General features: G+C 44.0%; 1 pseudogene; it reads left to right on the top strand.

The window, feature by feature from the left end:
• LOC144168226 (uncharacterized) overlaps positions 1-14,564 on the top strand; it is a 56,482-nt pseudogene that overhangs the window by 7,215 nt on the left and 34,703 nt on the right.

The following is a 14,564-nucleotide window of genomic DNA, read 5'->3' as shown; positions in this document are numbered from 1 at the left end:
TCACCACAACACGATCAACCCGACATTGGAGCGAACGAGGGGCCAAATTAGCAATATACAAACCAAGGTCGCTTAGGAAGAACGCATGTACATGCTCACTCCAACAAATTTCGAGGTCATTCTTTAGTCATTTGCTCAAATATTTTAGACTGCCATGTCCAACACAAGTCGTGGTCGCGTACGGGTGGAAACAGGGTCAGCTTCTTTTTGCGCGATCTTTCGGCGTGGTATGGAAACGTAACAGTCCCACCTGATTCCTTTCGTCAGCCTTTCCACCCGTAAGCGTAGTGCAGGATTCATAAACAAAATAGTAAAAAAGAGCGCTAAACTGAAAGCAGAAAGCCCGGTGGCCTTGTCCGAAAGCGATGCTGTGGCGCAGAATATCGCCGCAGTAGCGGACGACGCCGAAACCGAATATTCTTGCAAACGTCACTGCGAAGCGAGGCATCATGGGAACGCATGCTCTCGCGGGGCGAGGACGTGGCTGAAACAAGGGGGAATCAAAGCGGGGTGGAAAATGCCGCGTTTTGATTGGCAATATCTTTAATAAAACTCATCGCTCTAACAAAAGTATTGAAAGAAATGATTATTAGAACGCTTAATTATTTGAAAATGGGAATACCCATGTATCCGCCAAACCACTTTCAGTGCCCCTTTGACCCTTTCGAACAAGGCATGAACCCGCGGCTTTTAAGAGCATATTTGTCAGTCTGTCAGTTGCAATCGTCGTCATTCGCACTTGAACTGCTCAGCCAGCATTCGCATTTCCCGCTCTATGGTACGCTACTGCCATCTCGTTAATGAAGCGTCTTTAACATCCTGATTAAGGCTGTAAGAAAAACAAGAAAGCAAGATGGACGCCTCGACGTTCTGAGGCATGTCAAGCAGGTGTTCTCGGAGTTACCGTTTCTGTCTAGATAAAACGTTTATTAAAGCAAAAGTGAAGCTCTCACCTTAATATGTAAGGGCTGGAGATAACAACAATGTATACGTTCTCTATTGTAGCGGTGGTTAGGAAATGGAGGTCAAGTTTACGATGGCGTGTTTACAATTCGGACACGACCTAGTTTAATAACTACTTATGTGATCGACTTGTTTTTTGTTCTTTTTAAGTGAAAGTTTGGTTATGAAAAGCTTGCACTGGTAGTTAATGTTTTCTGACAGCTATAGTTTGGTGCATGTCGCAAAGGGTTAAAGTAAATGGCCACTCGGTTCATGTAAAAAAGGAACACAAGTTTTTATGTGTAGTCTTAGACGAAAAACTCACATTGATGCGTGACATCGAACAGTGTAAACATGAATGTCCAAAAACGAACAACATGTTTAAAATACTCTAACAACAGTCCTATGGCGAGAAAAAACAACTCCTCTTAAGTGTCTTCCTTGGAATATGACAGTGCCGTCTATGGGTCAGCAACAGAATCAGCTCTAATGATGCTAGACCCAGTGTCTTATTAGCGCTTCCCCTCGCGTTGGGCGCATTCTGCACTATCCCAGTACTGAGCCTATATGTCCATTGCTATGAATGGTCTCTACCTCACCAGCGAACAATCATGAACATTTTGTACGCTTTTCAAGTTTCATCGTTACCCCACCGCCCTTTGAAACCTATAATGTGGGATTGAACCACGTGCCAGTTTCCGTCAGTCTATCTATACCTGCTTCTTTCCCAAAGAGAGTGACAGAGGGAGCGTGTAAACTAGCTGTCGCATTTTTGGACACTTGTAAATAATCTCTTATAGAAATTTTATTGCTACCGGAGATCCGTTACGTATCGCGTACCTGTCGTTTGTGAAAGTGGAAAAAAACGAGTACGAACGACTGAAATTATGCAAACATCCCTGTTTTTGCTAGAAAAACACAAGCGTTCGCAGATTTTTAGTGATGCACCTTAAACTGCCAATAACGTGTCCTGTTCAACGCAGGGATTCGATTTTCTGGTCTGTCTAAATCTGAATGTCAAAAACAACGTTTTTATTGAAGAAGCCTACCGCATTTTTTCGTTTTACTTATATAGTTCGAAATGCCAGTTCTAAGTGGAATTTTCGCTGATTTTGTGACTGTTGTAAAACCCATGTTAATAAAACCCATGTCAAGTCTTGTAAAAGTCATGTTAATATTCTTGCTCATAAAACGATTGTGTTAGCATATCCGAAAATATCCAAGTGACCATGCGGTGGGTGGAAGGCCACCCTGGTATCACCGGTAACGAGACCGCCATGCTGCACTTATAAATATAGTACACGCAACAACAGCACCCTACCCTCACCTCATGCCGCGCATCAGACAGGATCTTCGGAAAACATGGCAAGCAGACTGGAATGCACAGGCAGTGAACAAGCCACACATAATAAAACCACGCTTCGAACCATAAACCACCGACACATGCAACCAACACACAGAAGTCGCCTAGGCTACATTGCATATAGACCCTCGCGTGCGACACATTTACACTTGCTCCGGGCTCTTCAAGCCCCTCTGCAGCGGGTATGGAGAGCACCTATCCGTCATCTGCAGTTTAATTAAACGTCAGGCACTAGACCTATGGGCACAAACCCTTCCGTTAACTCTGAAATAACATATCGAACTCAACCCATCACTTCTTTTACGACGATCACATTGTTGCTATCAGACGGGTTTCGCACGGAGTATCATATTTTAAGCCCTATTTCACCTTATTCATGCCATGTATCACACCTTATTTTATGTCATTCCTAATCACAAGCTGGCCGTCTACACCACACATGCTTATTGCTTTGATTTTGCCTTTGCCCTTGCTCACCAATTTTAGTATTTACCGCTTTATCTCAGGTATCTAACCGCTCTCTTTGCGATCTTTCCCCATTCGGTCTTACTCTATTAACATCGACCCATCATCATCATTATCATCTGTTCACCCCATGTTATCCAAGTGGCGCTGGCTACCATCCTCAAGCGTCATATACAGCTGTGATAACTATTGATACCCCACAAAATGACGGAGAACACATAGGCCCAGATAGCCGAATTTGTAAGACATCTGAAATCTAATCGGAGGGCGTGAGTTGGGTCCCCACTCTAGACGCAAGTTTCTCTTCATGTCCTGTCCTTCATAAATAAAAATGTTAACTTCGCTAATCGTGCCAAAAAGCCGAACTACTCTCGTATGCCTCCCTTTGCGTTTATGACTGCCGGCCTTTTGTGCTATAGGAAATATAGATATATATATATAGCAGAACAGAGAGATACGGGACGAGGGACTCGGTAAAGATACATATCAAGGTTGCAGTCGTCAGTGCCAGTGCTATTCGGCTTTTTTCGAAATATTTTAATAGGGCCGAATGACGTGTGCTTGTCACGTTTCTTTGATTCATTGATAAATAAGCGAAAATATAAGTCGAGAAAAAATCCGCCGTTTTTCCGGGAGCGGGACTCGAACCCACATCTCCGCAAAACCGGTGCGGTGCGTTCGCCATTACGCTATCCCCACAGCGGCTTCTCTCTCGACTTTAAAGCGGGGGTTTATATTTACAAGAGCTCTGAGGCCGGTCAACTAGCGCCGCCCCTCGACTACCGTGGGAGACGTAGAACGTCTTCTTTCCCAGCGGCCGCCACGTAGAACGTGGTCGGAGGTCGGGGTTAGCAATTGGCATATCCGAACTGCTGGAGCCAGTGCCTCGTAATGCATGTAGCAGAACAGAGAGATACGGGACGAGGGACTCGGTAAAGATACATATCAAGGTTGCAGTCGTCATTGCCAGTGCTATTCGGCTTTTTTCGAAATATTTTAATAGGGCCGAATGACGTGTGCTTGTCACGTTTCTTTGATTCATTGATAAATAAGCAAAAATATAAGTCGAGAAAAAAAAATATATATATATATATATATATATATACATAGAAACTAAGGGTTGGCCGTCAAGAAAACCGCGGAAAGCAAAGGAGAGGTTGTGGTGGGTCATACAAAGAGATGAAGAATTTTTTGAGTCGAAAAGAAAGTGGTGAAGAAATGCCCGCGGATGGGATCCGAACCCACGACCTCCAGAATACCGGTCTGGTGCGATAACCACTACGCTACCGGCGGGGCTGTTTCCCCAGCACTTTCTCGGGTATTTATGTTAGGATATTTTTGTTTCCTGCACTAGGGGGTTGAAGCCAGCGCCACTCGAACTACTCGGGGTGAAGGGGACCTTCTTTTTAACCCTGGGGCCGTGACTCGAGTGTCTACGACATGTCGAGAGTGGGCGACCAGCGTTGAACCCTCTTAAGCTCCTTTTGGCACCAAGACTGCCAGAACAGAGGCCCTCGCTAAGCATGTAGCGAATCAGAAAATGGGAAATGAGGGGCTCCGTGAAAATAAGACAGAAAATAAGGGTTGGCAGTCAAGAAAACCTCGGAAAGCAAAGGGGAGGTTGTAGTGGGTCATAGAAAGAGGTGAAGAATTTTTCGAGTCGAAAAGAAAGTGTTGAAAAAATGCCCGCCGGGTGGGATCCGAACCCACGACCTCCAGAATACTAGTCTGGTGCGATATATATATATATATATATATATATATATATATATATATATATATATATATATATATATATATATATATAGCAGTTTAAGCTTCAACCGCTTCAATGAGTTGGATTAGCACCAAAATTAGAAAACAAAAACATTTATTAGTTTAAAATGACTGTCAAATCAAAATACAAACAAAAATTCAAACTTCTGCTGTTTCCCAAGCGTAGTGGCGCATTTGCAAAGCAAACATTAAACAATTACGAGACATTAAAAACAAATGGAGTGGCGAAATTTTGCCACCTACTTTCTCACCCAGACTTTATTTTCTCCTGGCCACTATTCACAAAGCCACTACCAAGTGAAATGACTGTGGGATATATTTTCTCCCCTTTCCTTTTTTGTTGAAATCGCAATCGTCGCTATGAAATCGCCCATCACGCTAACCTTGAAGCCCTAAAGTCAGGCCAGCGTACTGGCGCGTTCTAATACCAGTGCCTAATATCAATGGCGCTCATTTTTTATATTTGTAACAAAACAAAAAGATCCTACAACAGGCACATAAATACTACCAATGAATGTATTTGGTCACATTGACTAATTTGTTAGCTCTCACCTTCTTGAATATGTTACCCGCACCTAAAGGAAGCTTTAGTTAACGTTCAGTCACTGCATTATTTTTTTGACCACTGCAATTCCTTTTGCGAATGCTATACCGTATGAGTATATTACAATCCGATTGTCATCGTCCGCCTGACCCCCGGCTATTGTTTCGTGTGCTACATTGCGGAATCTTATAACAGATTATGCTGTTACCAAATGATAGGGAAATTTCACGCGCGGAGCGTGAGATGGGACTTTTTTTGGGTAGACGCTTTTTAATTCGTCCACAGCAGTACTCCCCTTCGGAAAGAGTAGCCGTAGAGGTAATGTAGCGAGTAGGGCAGTCAGCACAAGTGCACCTTCGAAAAAAAGCAGAACTGAAAGAGAAAAAACTGTAGAACAAGCAGAAAAGGTGATCGCTGGGCGAATGGGGTAGTGTGAGGTAGCGGCCTGCCTTCTGCCCGTGTCATCTGCTTTATTACTGTTTCTGCTTCTAAGGCAAGGTCGAGGGCTGCAGTTTCTCGCCGAGGGATTAAGTGCGCACCTTAACAGTTTTCCCTGTCATACCTGTTTTTTTTGTATCTGTAAAAAACGCAACTTGTCCACTGTACTTTCCTCAAAAACTGACCACAGAACTCACTTCCTTCGCATTGATGACACGTCTTTTCGTGAAAGGCAGGGCAAAGAAAAGTATACAGTAATATCCAGGTTGTGGTGCTTTTTTTACTGAATCAGTTTTAATAACTTTTTGCCTAATGTTTTAAAACAACGTGATTTGCCTTTTCGCTTTTGTTGCTATCCGTCTAAACACACATACAAAAAACCGGCGCATTTCGTGACCCGTGCTATATCTCTGCTCCGAGTTGCAGCTTATGTTGCAGGCCGGGCGACTTATTTTAACCAGCTGGTGATAATAAACGTGGATCAAAATCTCGATACACGTATACGTTCACGATTTCCATCTACTTTAGAAAAGCGGTCGTGGAAAAGGAATATCGACGCCACTTGTGGTCAGCAGCAAACGGCTGAGCCTCTAAGCAGCTCCTGCGGTCGCACTTGTCAAGTATTAACAATTTGCAGGTGTCGGACCTTTTCAACAAATTATGAAAATCAAACAGTTTGCACACATCGGGTGTTGGCCTTCGCTGTTGCGCAGTGGAGCACTCTTGCATCTTGATTGCTTCAATAAAATCGCAGCTAGGCAAGGGCAAAGTGGTTTTATATTCCCTGCAAGCTGCCGAGATTGACGTTTCGATTGGTCAGCTTGCACTACGCTTGCGCTTCCAGCAGCAACAGACCATTGCTACATTGGGGCTGGTTCATTTCCCCTGCTGTTACATAGAGTGTGATAATGTTGAATTTTCTGAAGGGGAAAGTGCACGAGCGGGGACGACGTTGATGGTAAAAAAAAAAGCCTGAATTGCATGGACAGCAATATCAACAACGAAAGATCGAACCGTTTCGCCATGAACCGGTCACATTTATTTGTTTTTTTCGGTTCAGTTCCGATTCGGGTTCAGCATGCTTAAAAATAACGGTTCGGGTTGGGGTTCAGTTCCTGCAAAAATACCGGTTCAGTTGTGGTTGTCGGTTTGGTTCATTTGTGTGTGTGTGTTTGTGCGCGCGTGTGTGTGTGTACGCTCGGGAGTGCGTGCGTGAGTGCTTGCGTGCACGTGCGGGCATGTGTGTGTATGTGTGTGTGGGGGGGGGGATTGTGTGTGTGTGTGTATGTGTATGTGTGTGTGTGTGCGTGTGCGTGTGCGTGTGGGTGTTGGCGCGCGGTTGTGTTTGCATGAGTTAGAGAGTTATTCGCTGGAAATATACGGAAGATGTGGCCGCCAATCCTCGTTGGCACATTTGGGTCATGTGATACAGCACACTGAACTTTAAAATACAAGCTTTTCTAAACTGGGCGACCGGTTTTGCCATCGCGGAGGATTTTGCATTCATTTCACTGCAAGTGCGCCGCATCTTTGCCAAAGCGTCACGTAACTTAACAGGCCGAGCTCCGCAATGCACTGCGTTCACTAAGCGCCGCCGCTGACACCGCCCCTGCAGGCTTGGCGCATGCGCTGTCCGAAGCTGGTTCGCAGCCTGACCATGCGACTCCCCGGGTGCATGCGAGCTTGGCCATGAACGAGACTGAGGCAGGGCCACATTCTCTTGTTTGAGCGTTGCGCGGAGTGGGAGGGATTGAGCCTTCGTAGGTAACCGGCGTCGGACCGCCCCTCGGTTATTTCCAGGCGAGCTGCCTGACTGCAAACGGTCTGGAATGCCAACCACAAGATGTCACAGTCGGAGACTGAGGGAGGGTGAGCCGCTCGGCTCCGTAAACGCCGGAAGCGGGACCACAAACGTAGATAACGGCAGGCTTTGGACGAATTTTATAACCATAGAAGTAAATGAAATGTTAAAGGAGCCATAAAGAGAAAACACGTTTGTGATATTCGAAAGATTTTGTGTTTTATAGTGCCCTCAGTACTTGTCCGACTGCCAACGATGCTTTATTCACTAAAAAAAAACGATTTTAAGTTAAAAGTTTAATTTTTCCGCTTAATCATGCGTTTTTGTGGTCTGCAAGGACATCACAGGGCCTTGTTTACCGTTAGTGAACCTAGGAGGCGCCACCACACCACGACAAGCCGTTTTCGGCCGTTGGTTTGTTTGTGAACGTATTTGTACCTGGCTTTTGTTCATGGAGACAATCGTTTCGCGAAACATGGTGCTCGCTCGACCAATACGGTCACGTAAGACATCGTCGCCAGCGTCGATCGGCCAGTGTCGTCTGAAACAACCCCAGACCTCCGCAGTCCTGTGCAGCTAAACCAAGCACAGTGCGCGCAGTACCAATAGCAGCATACGCATCGGTACTTGGATGTTTACGTTTGCTTTCGTAACTTCCACTGTTGGTCCCACCGTTCTTATGGCTTTCAAAAGAATGTGCCATACAATTAGGCGCAAATAGCTCGTACGGCAAGCTGATAAGCTCTGCCTAATTTGCGTTTCCTTTTGCAGCCCTCCGCCAATCGCAGAGCTGTCTCGTATCACATCATAAGTTCTGTTGCGAGAAATGAGCTACTGGGTTGCATGGTTATTCCTTTTTTTCCTAATCATGCAGCTCATTTGAGCGACTTTTAAGTTAAAAGTGGTGTCAGTATGTTTCTAACGAGGCAATGTTTTAATTGAACTAAACTTGTGTTTTCTCGTCATGGCTCCTTTAACCAAGTGAACCCAAGACTTGACCGGTCTAAGCCATGCTTTCAATTTGCATATCCAGTGTTAGCTGAGCTAAGCCGAAGCCATTGCTTCATAGAATGCGAATATTGTCTAATTGGTAAGTTTACCTCCAATGTACGGCATGCTATGGTTATAGGAGAAGATAACAGGTTATTTGGGGTTCTTTCAGTCTGATTGTGAAATATAGCCCTGAACATACCTGATGCACATAGGATGCGGTTATTGCATAGGCAATTTCTGGACTAAGCCAAATTCTAGGCAATTTTGACCACCTTACGTTTAGTGTAAGAAAATATGTTAGAGTAAAATAGAATGCAACAATTGTCTTTATTGTTTATAAAAAAAGAATATCCTTGAAATGTAATAACAATAAATAAAAGATCTTTATTCTATTTTCTGACGAACTTCTTCATTTATCGGGATTTCACACTTTAATGTTGCTTTCCTTCTCCAAACTAATGATGTTTCGATTAAGATATGTTGACCTCCATTTTATTTTCTCCCTCAGTTTTTCTCGCAGAGGAACTCACTCTTTATTCTTCTGAACCGGACCTACGCTCCTGTAGGTGGACCTAACGAGACACTCTGCATTAGGACAGGATACGCGCTCTTTGACTATAAAAATTACACCCTTGAAAGGATTTTCCGCTACAAAAATCTGAGCGAAGCCGAAACACAGTGAGTATGGCAATCTCCGAATTCTAATTCTTACAATTACTTTTTTCGGTTCTGAGTAAATGGTACGAAATGTATTGGTCAGACTATAAATCCAGGGAAAATGTTCACAATTTGATGGAATACCCCTGTTCAAGTGCTTTTCAACGATTTTGTACGTTTGTATTGATCATGCGCTTGTTTGCGCAAGGAAGAATTTTCTAAAACACACCAAAAGTCAGGGCTCACAGGCTTAGGTTTACGTATTTCCGAGTATAGAATTTTTTATGTTCAAGCAGGCGTTTTTCCATAACCAAATTATTCCTATTGAGAGCCATCCTTCTTAGAACTGGTGGGGGTGAATGGGAATGCTGCTCAGAGTTCTTTCGTTACTGCCTGCATGGCACGCAACTGAGAGGATCCGGGTATTGAATACGTGTTATAAAAAGTGTTTTGTAAAACGTTGACATAACATTATAATTTTGAATTTCGATTACATAAAAACGTAACTTTGTCTTCAGGGAAGTCTGGTGTGTGTAGTTGGATGTGTTGTGCGTAGATGTCTTGGAAATTTTCGGATTGTGAACATAGTCTTCTGCCCATTTAGTGAAGTTCTTAGTGAATCTCTTACCTAGTTCAGGCATATTATGGATTTGAGTGTCATTTGAAAACTAACAATGGGTACGACGTAGGTGTACTATCCGTTGATGACCAAACCACAGAGCGGTTAGGTCATGTACAAAATACGCGTAGGCATTATGCTCTGCGATGAGTATGTTTATAAACTGCCACTTTTATACTCTGGGATTCTGCTCCAAGTATGGTGGCGTTCTGGTGTGTTATTTTCAACCGAAAAGGTTGTTCCGTGTGCAGCGCATGCTACATGAGAGTGGGTATTGTATTCATAAATGTAGAAATCTGTTAATTTGTATCTGGGATTGAGGCTTATTATGAGCGAAACCCCTTAGGCGCTGGGGCTGTTGGCGTCTCCCGTCGTCGTCCCAATCGTCGCCTCATGTATTTACGGTACTAAAACATCGGAAAACTTGTTCACGCCTCGCGGTAGAACGTAACGCGGACTAAAAGAACACCGGGATATTCGTTCACGCCTCGCGCTGGAGCGCTTCGTAACGCGCGTCACAAAAAAAAAAGCAACAAAACACCCATTACGCCTCGCGCGACTGTACTTCGCGCTTGAAAGACAAGAGACTTTTACACGAAGCTGTATACCTCTACGACGCAACCATTTCATCTCCTTGAGCGTAAACGCCACGACGCCAAGAATACACTTATACACGGCATGTTTCGCCCGTCCCCAGGTTTCGCGTTAGTGGAGGTGGCCCGTGATTTTATGTACAGCAGAGTTAGCGGAAAAAGATAAGTTCTAACTGGTTCGGACAAAAGCTTGCATACAGCAGGTTGCAGATTCTGGAGGGCATTTAAATAAAAAAAAGTATTTTAAGTGTCACTAACACGTCATATTACCCTTGTCGGGGCCTCTCACTTAGCTGCTAAATAGTTGAGGAAGTGAAGGGCATCGCAAAAATAGGGCTATGATCGAGTCATGATATACTAGTCTGTGACTTGGATGCTTCAGTAGGGACTAGATTTGTATAGCATGCAAGAGCGCTGTGAGTTTACGCTGTGCGTTTAAGGTAAAAAGGAAGCGTCGATGCTACTTCCCGTTATCTATCCCTTAATAAGGGGCGGGATTTCGGGCCGTTGTATATATCTAGATTTGACACAAAATTGCCACTGCGAACGAGCTATTAGGCAATAGAGTGGTAAAAGCGATGACAACGTGAATTGCTTAACAATATTATTGTTTTTTTTGTTTTACGTGGAAATTTAATACGTCTGTTTTCTGACAAATGAAATATAAAATATATACTTGCGTATTGGGAGCACGTCGCACGAGACTGATTCGTAGCCTTTTTGACGGCAGGTATGAGTGGTCATATGCATGGATAAACATGACCTTTTATAACAAACGGAATTGCAACTGCACGACTGGATGAACACAACTGGAATTATGCGTAAGTATTTAACAGCGGAGTTATATGAGCTGTTAGTTCCGCCGAGTTCAGTTACCAGAAAACTCCGCCCACTTCTCCGCTGCCTTCCACCCCCTAGCAACCTCCTGCGAGAGAAGATGCACGTAACCTCCTCCCACCCTGCGCGCAGGACGGCGTTTGCGTGAAATGTGCACACCCACTTCATCGTAGCCTTGTCTCGCCGCGCTGTATGGAAGTTGCGCATGCACACATGCCTAGCTAAGCCGTGACGTGACCTCAGGGATATAAAAGCAGTTCCTCTCCGCCACTTACGGCATTACAACTGCCAGGTGTCACACGAAGAGAGCGACGGGGGGATTACAGAAGATCGTCACTCCCCAATAAGAAGAATCGTGGCGCTGACACCGCCTCGCTGTTACTCGAGAACGGAGGGTACGACTAAAGGTCAAATCAGGAATGTCACATTCCTGACCGCTAGTAAATCGGCGGTTAGAATTGAGCGACTTGCATAAAATTTGATGTTACGAGCTCGCGGACATTGTACAAACTTTACTGAACAAGTGTTCATTGCCCTTTTGGTGGCTGACGAAAGCTTCATGCAGAACGATTGACCCAGCCTCGAAGCAGAGCCAGGCAAAAAACTAGGCCGAGTCTTCAAGCGTACGCACCCATAAAGTTATAGGAGTGAACATTAGGTTAGGTAGGGCCGCCAGGTTCACCGTTTGCTCAGTGTTCGCACCCCTAGTGCGTAGCTGCTCAAGTTTTTTATTAGTTTACTTCATGCGGAGCAGTCTGGCGAAGGTCATTTATTGAATTAAACTATAAACATTTTGCGAAATAACTTCGCTCTAGCTCGCTTGTTACCTTAGCGCGTAAAGTTTCTTTTCAGTTTAAATTTTTTAAACGCAAGGTTCCAGAAAATTTCGCGAGGCCGTCGTCTGGCAGGTTCAGATTCATGACACTTTTTTTCGTCTGTTCTTTTACCACTCAAGAGGGGTTTAAGAGGTGCATGTTTGCGACACCGCACATTTCTTGGCGGTGAATACTTTGACTTTACTATATGTCAATGCATTGCATGAATAAAACTATCGAGTATCACCTCTATATAATATTCTATTCAGGTTTTCTTGCAACCACATGAGATTTCAATTTGGGGGAACGGGGTTTTGGTTAACACCCATGATTCTGTGTGAAAGAGGGCTGAATTTAATTGCAACATTTGGACACTTTAATTAGGGTTTAGATGAGAGGTACCATTTCTTCTAGAGAAAAAATGTGACCTATAACAATTACTTTCGTCTTCTTTTCGCATTTGCCTCCGGAAGACGAGTCGGTTTGCTTTTGTTTGACATTATGCCAGGCTTCTTTCTGAAGGTGCTAAGCAAATGCAGTTACACTCGCAATGAATTTGTCAGAGTTTATTTTTCAATTCAGCTTGGAGGGCAGAACCTATCAAGAACACTGCAGTAAAATCAAGCGAAGCATGTAGCGACAGAAATTGATAAGGCAACAAAGACTTGCAGTTTCTGTAGCTTTTGTAGAACCATTGCTGTAACTTTCGAAAGGAAGAGTTGGTGCTGGCGGTAGCTTTGCAGAAAGTGTACCGAATTTTTGCCGAACTGCCTCTAACAACCTCGTGAAATTTTTGAGGAGTTGTGTTGCCAACAAAACCAACACAATCACAATGATAAAACATATTGAGAGGTACAAACACCGTTACTTGCCTGATTTTATACTCTAGTGGAAGGTTAACATCAAGTTAGATTCGGTTTTTTTCGAATGTCGATAAGAACCGCATTTTTCTGGCTGTGTTTGAGGTTGGGTTATACTTCTGTGATTTTAGTCTGCTTTTGTTTAGTTATTTAGGTTTATTATAAAGCAGATGGGGCTTCGGTAATATATTAATGCTGCAGAAGCAGTTTTAGAGTAAATGAAATCTCAATATACCGAAAGCTTTGAGGAAGTGTGGCTTAAGGTTCATTAGGTATTTCACTAAATTAGGTACTCTATTGTAAATCAGATTTGAAGCGAGGCACAAGTATGTAACTGTTACACGCCTAAAATGGTGTGTGTATTTTTACACGCCTCTGTGCACAGGCGCATGGTTAAATCTTGCACCCGGCGTTAGGCCCATAATGTTTTTCTATTTTCAATCATCAAAGTGTAAAGTTTCTCAGGATTCTATTCTAGGGCTCTTTCCCCTGCAGCGCTCCTAATAAATTTGTAACCAACGCGCTTTTTTCTGGAAAAAACCAGCAGTTATGGGAACAGGTTAAGGGCCAGGCACAACTGGAGAAAGAAAAACAGACAGGAAAGGGGCGCCCTTTTCCTGTCTGTTTTCCTTCCTCCAGTTGTGCCTGGCGCTTAACCTGTTCCCATGATGAAGTACCAACTAGCTCGCATCGACACATTAATCCAGCAGTTATACATATAAGATCTTGTAGATGGTTTAATTATGAAATGTATGTGGGTAATGTAAAACAAAAAAATGCAGGTTTCAATACGCTAGGGTTTATTACGTCTGTAAATGCAATGCCATTAAAATTTATTTTATACTATGTGATCATGTGTTTACTAGGAGTTCATCAGATTGATACAAATCTTGCGGGAAAATTTTTAAGGACGCTTCTCTTTCTTGTGCTACATCAAATGCGACATTTTGGTCTGTCTGGTTGTCTGCATGTCCCCCAATTCAAAGCCCCGGCGAAACGAGAAACAATTCTTCAAACATTGGTTAATATAGATAAAACCTTTGAAAACTATTTCATCTCACGGCAGTGTTCATACTTCTCAGCATTCTTGAGCAAAAAAAAAATTACCAAGCTGAAACAGAACGCATAACAAAGCAAATTATAAGCTGCAAAAGAAAGCAAGTTGATTAATTGTAAGGTTTAACGCGCCGACGCAACGCAGGCGATGAGGCGCGCCGTAGTGGAGGGCTCCGGATTAATTTTGACCACCTGGGGATCTTTATCGTGCGTCGAAATCTCGTACACACGGGCGTTTTTACTTTTCGCCTCCATCAGAAAAGCGACCGCCGCGGCCGGGAATCGAACTCGCAACGTCGTGCTCAGCAGCGCAACGCCTTAGCCACTGAGCCACCGCGGTGGGTGAAAGAAAGTTATGATCCTGAAATATAAAATGCGCTCGAGGCGCTACCTGGGGGCAACTTGCAAAAAGTCAAACCGTAAAAAACAGTTCTACAATAACGCGCAGAGTTGAACGCGGCAAATGTGAATAGGCTTCTGCAAACCTCCACTGCGTTTATTCTGCGAGCGGCGGGACGGGAAGGCGAGCGTGAGAGGTGGGCTGGAGAGAGAAGGGAATTTTACTCTGCACGGGCGGCAGAAGAGTATCGTCGTTCAAAGATACTGGTATTTGCAGCGAAAGGCGCAGATCGGCCGGTATTTTTTTGTGTCCGCGCGTCTTGTACGCCCTCATGGCCCTTAAGGCCGCCCCTATCTCTCACTTGTATATAGACTTAATAAATGTTTTTTTACCACCACCTCATTCACACAGCCGTTTTAGTGGCGGAGCTCCTTTTGCTCGGGCCAAGTCCCGCGTCCCGCCGTA

Source organism: Haemaphysalis longicornis, unplaced genomic scaffold, assembly GCF_048455015.1.
Source record: "Haemaphysalis longicornis isolate Haplotype H1 unplaced genomic scaffold, Haemaphysalis longicornis Haplotype H1 scaffold_2, whole genome shotgun sequence".
Classification (NCBI taxonomy): Eukaryota; Metazoa; Arthropoda; class Arachnida; order Ixodida; family Ixodidae; genus Haemaphysalis; species Haemaphysalis longicornis.
The sequence above is the reverse complement of the archived record's forward strand: the minus strand, read 5'-3'. Positions and strand labels throughout refer to the sequence as shown.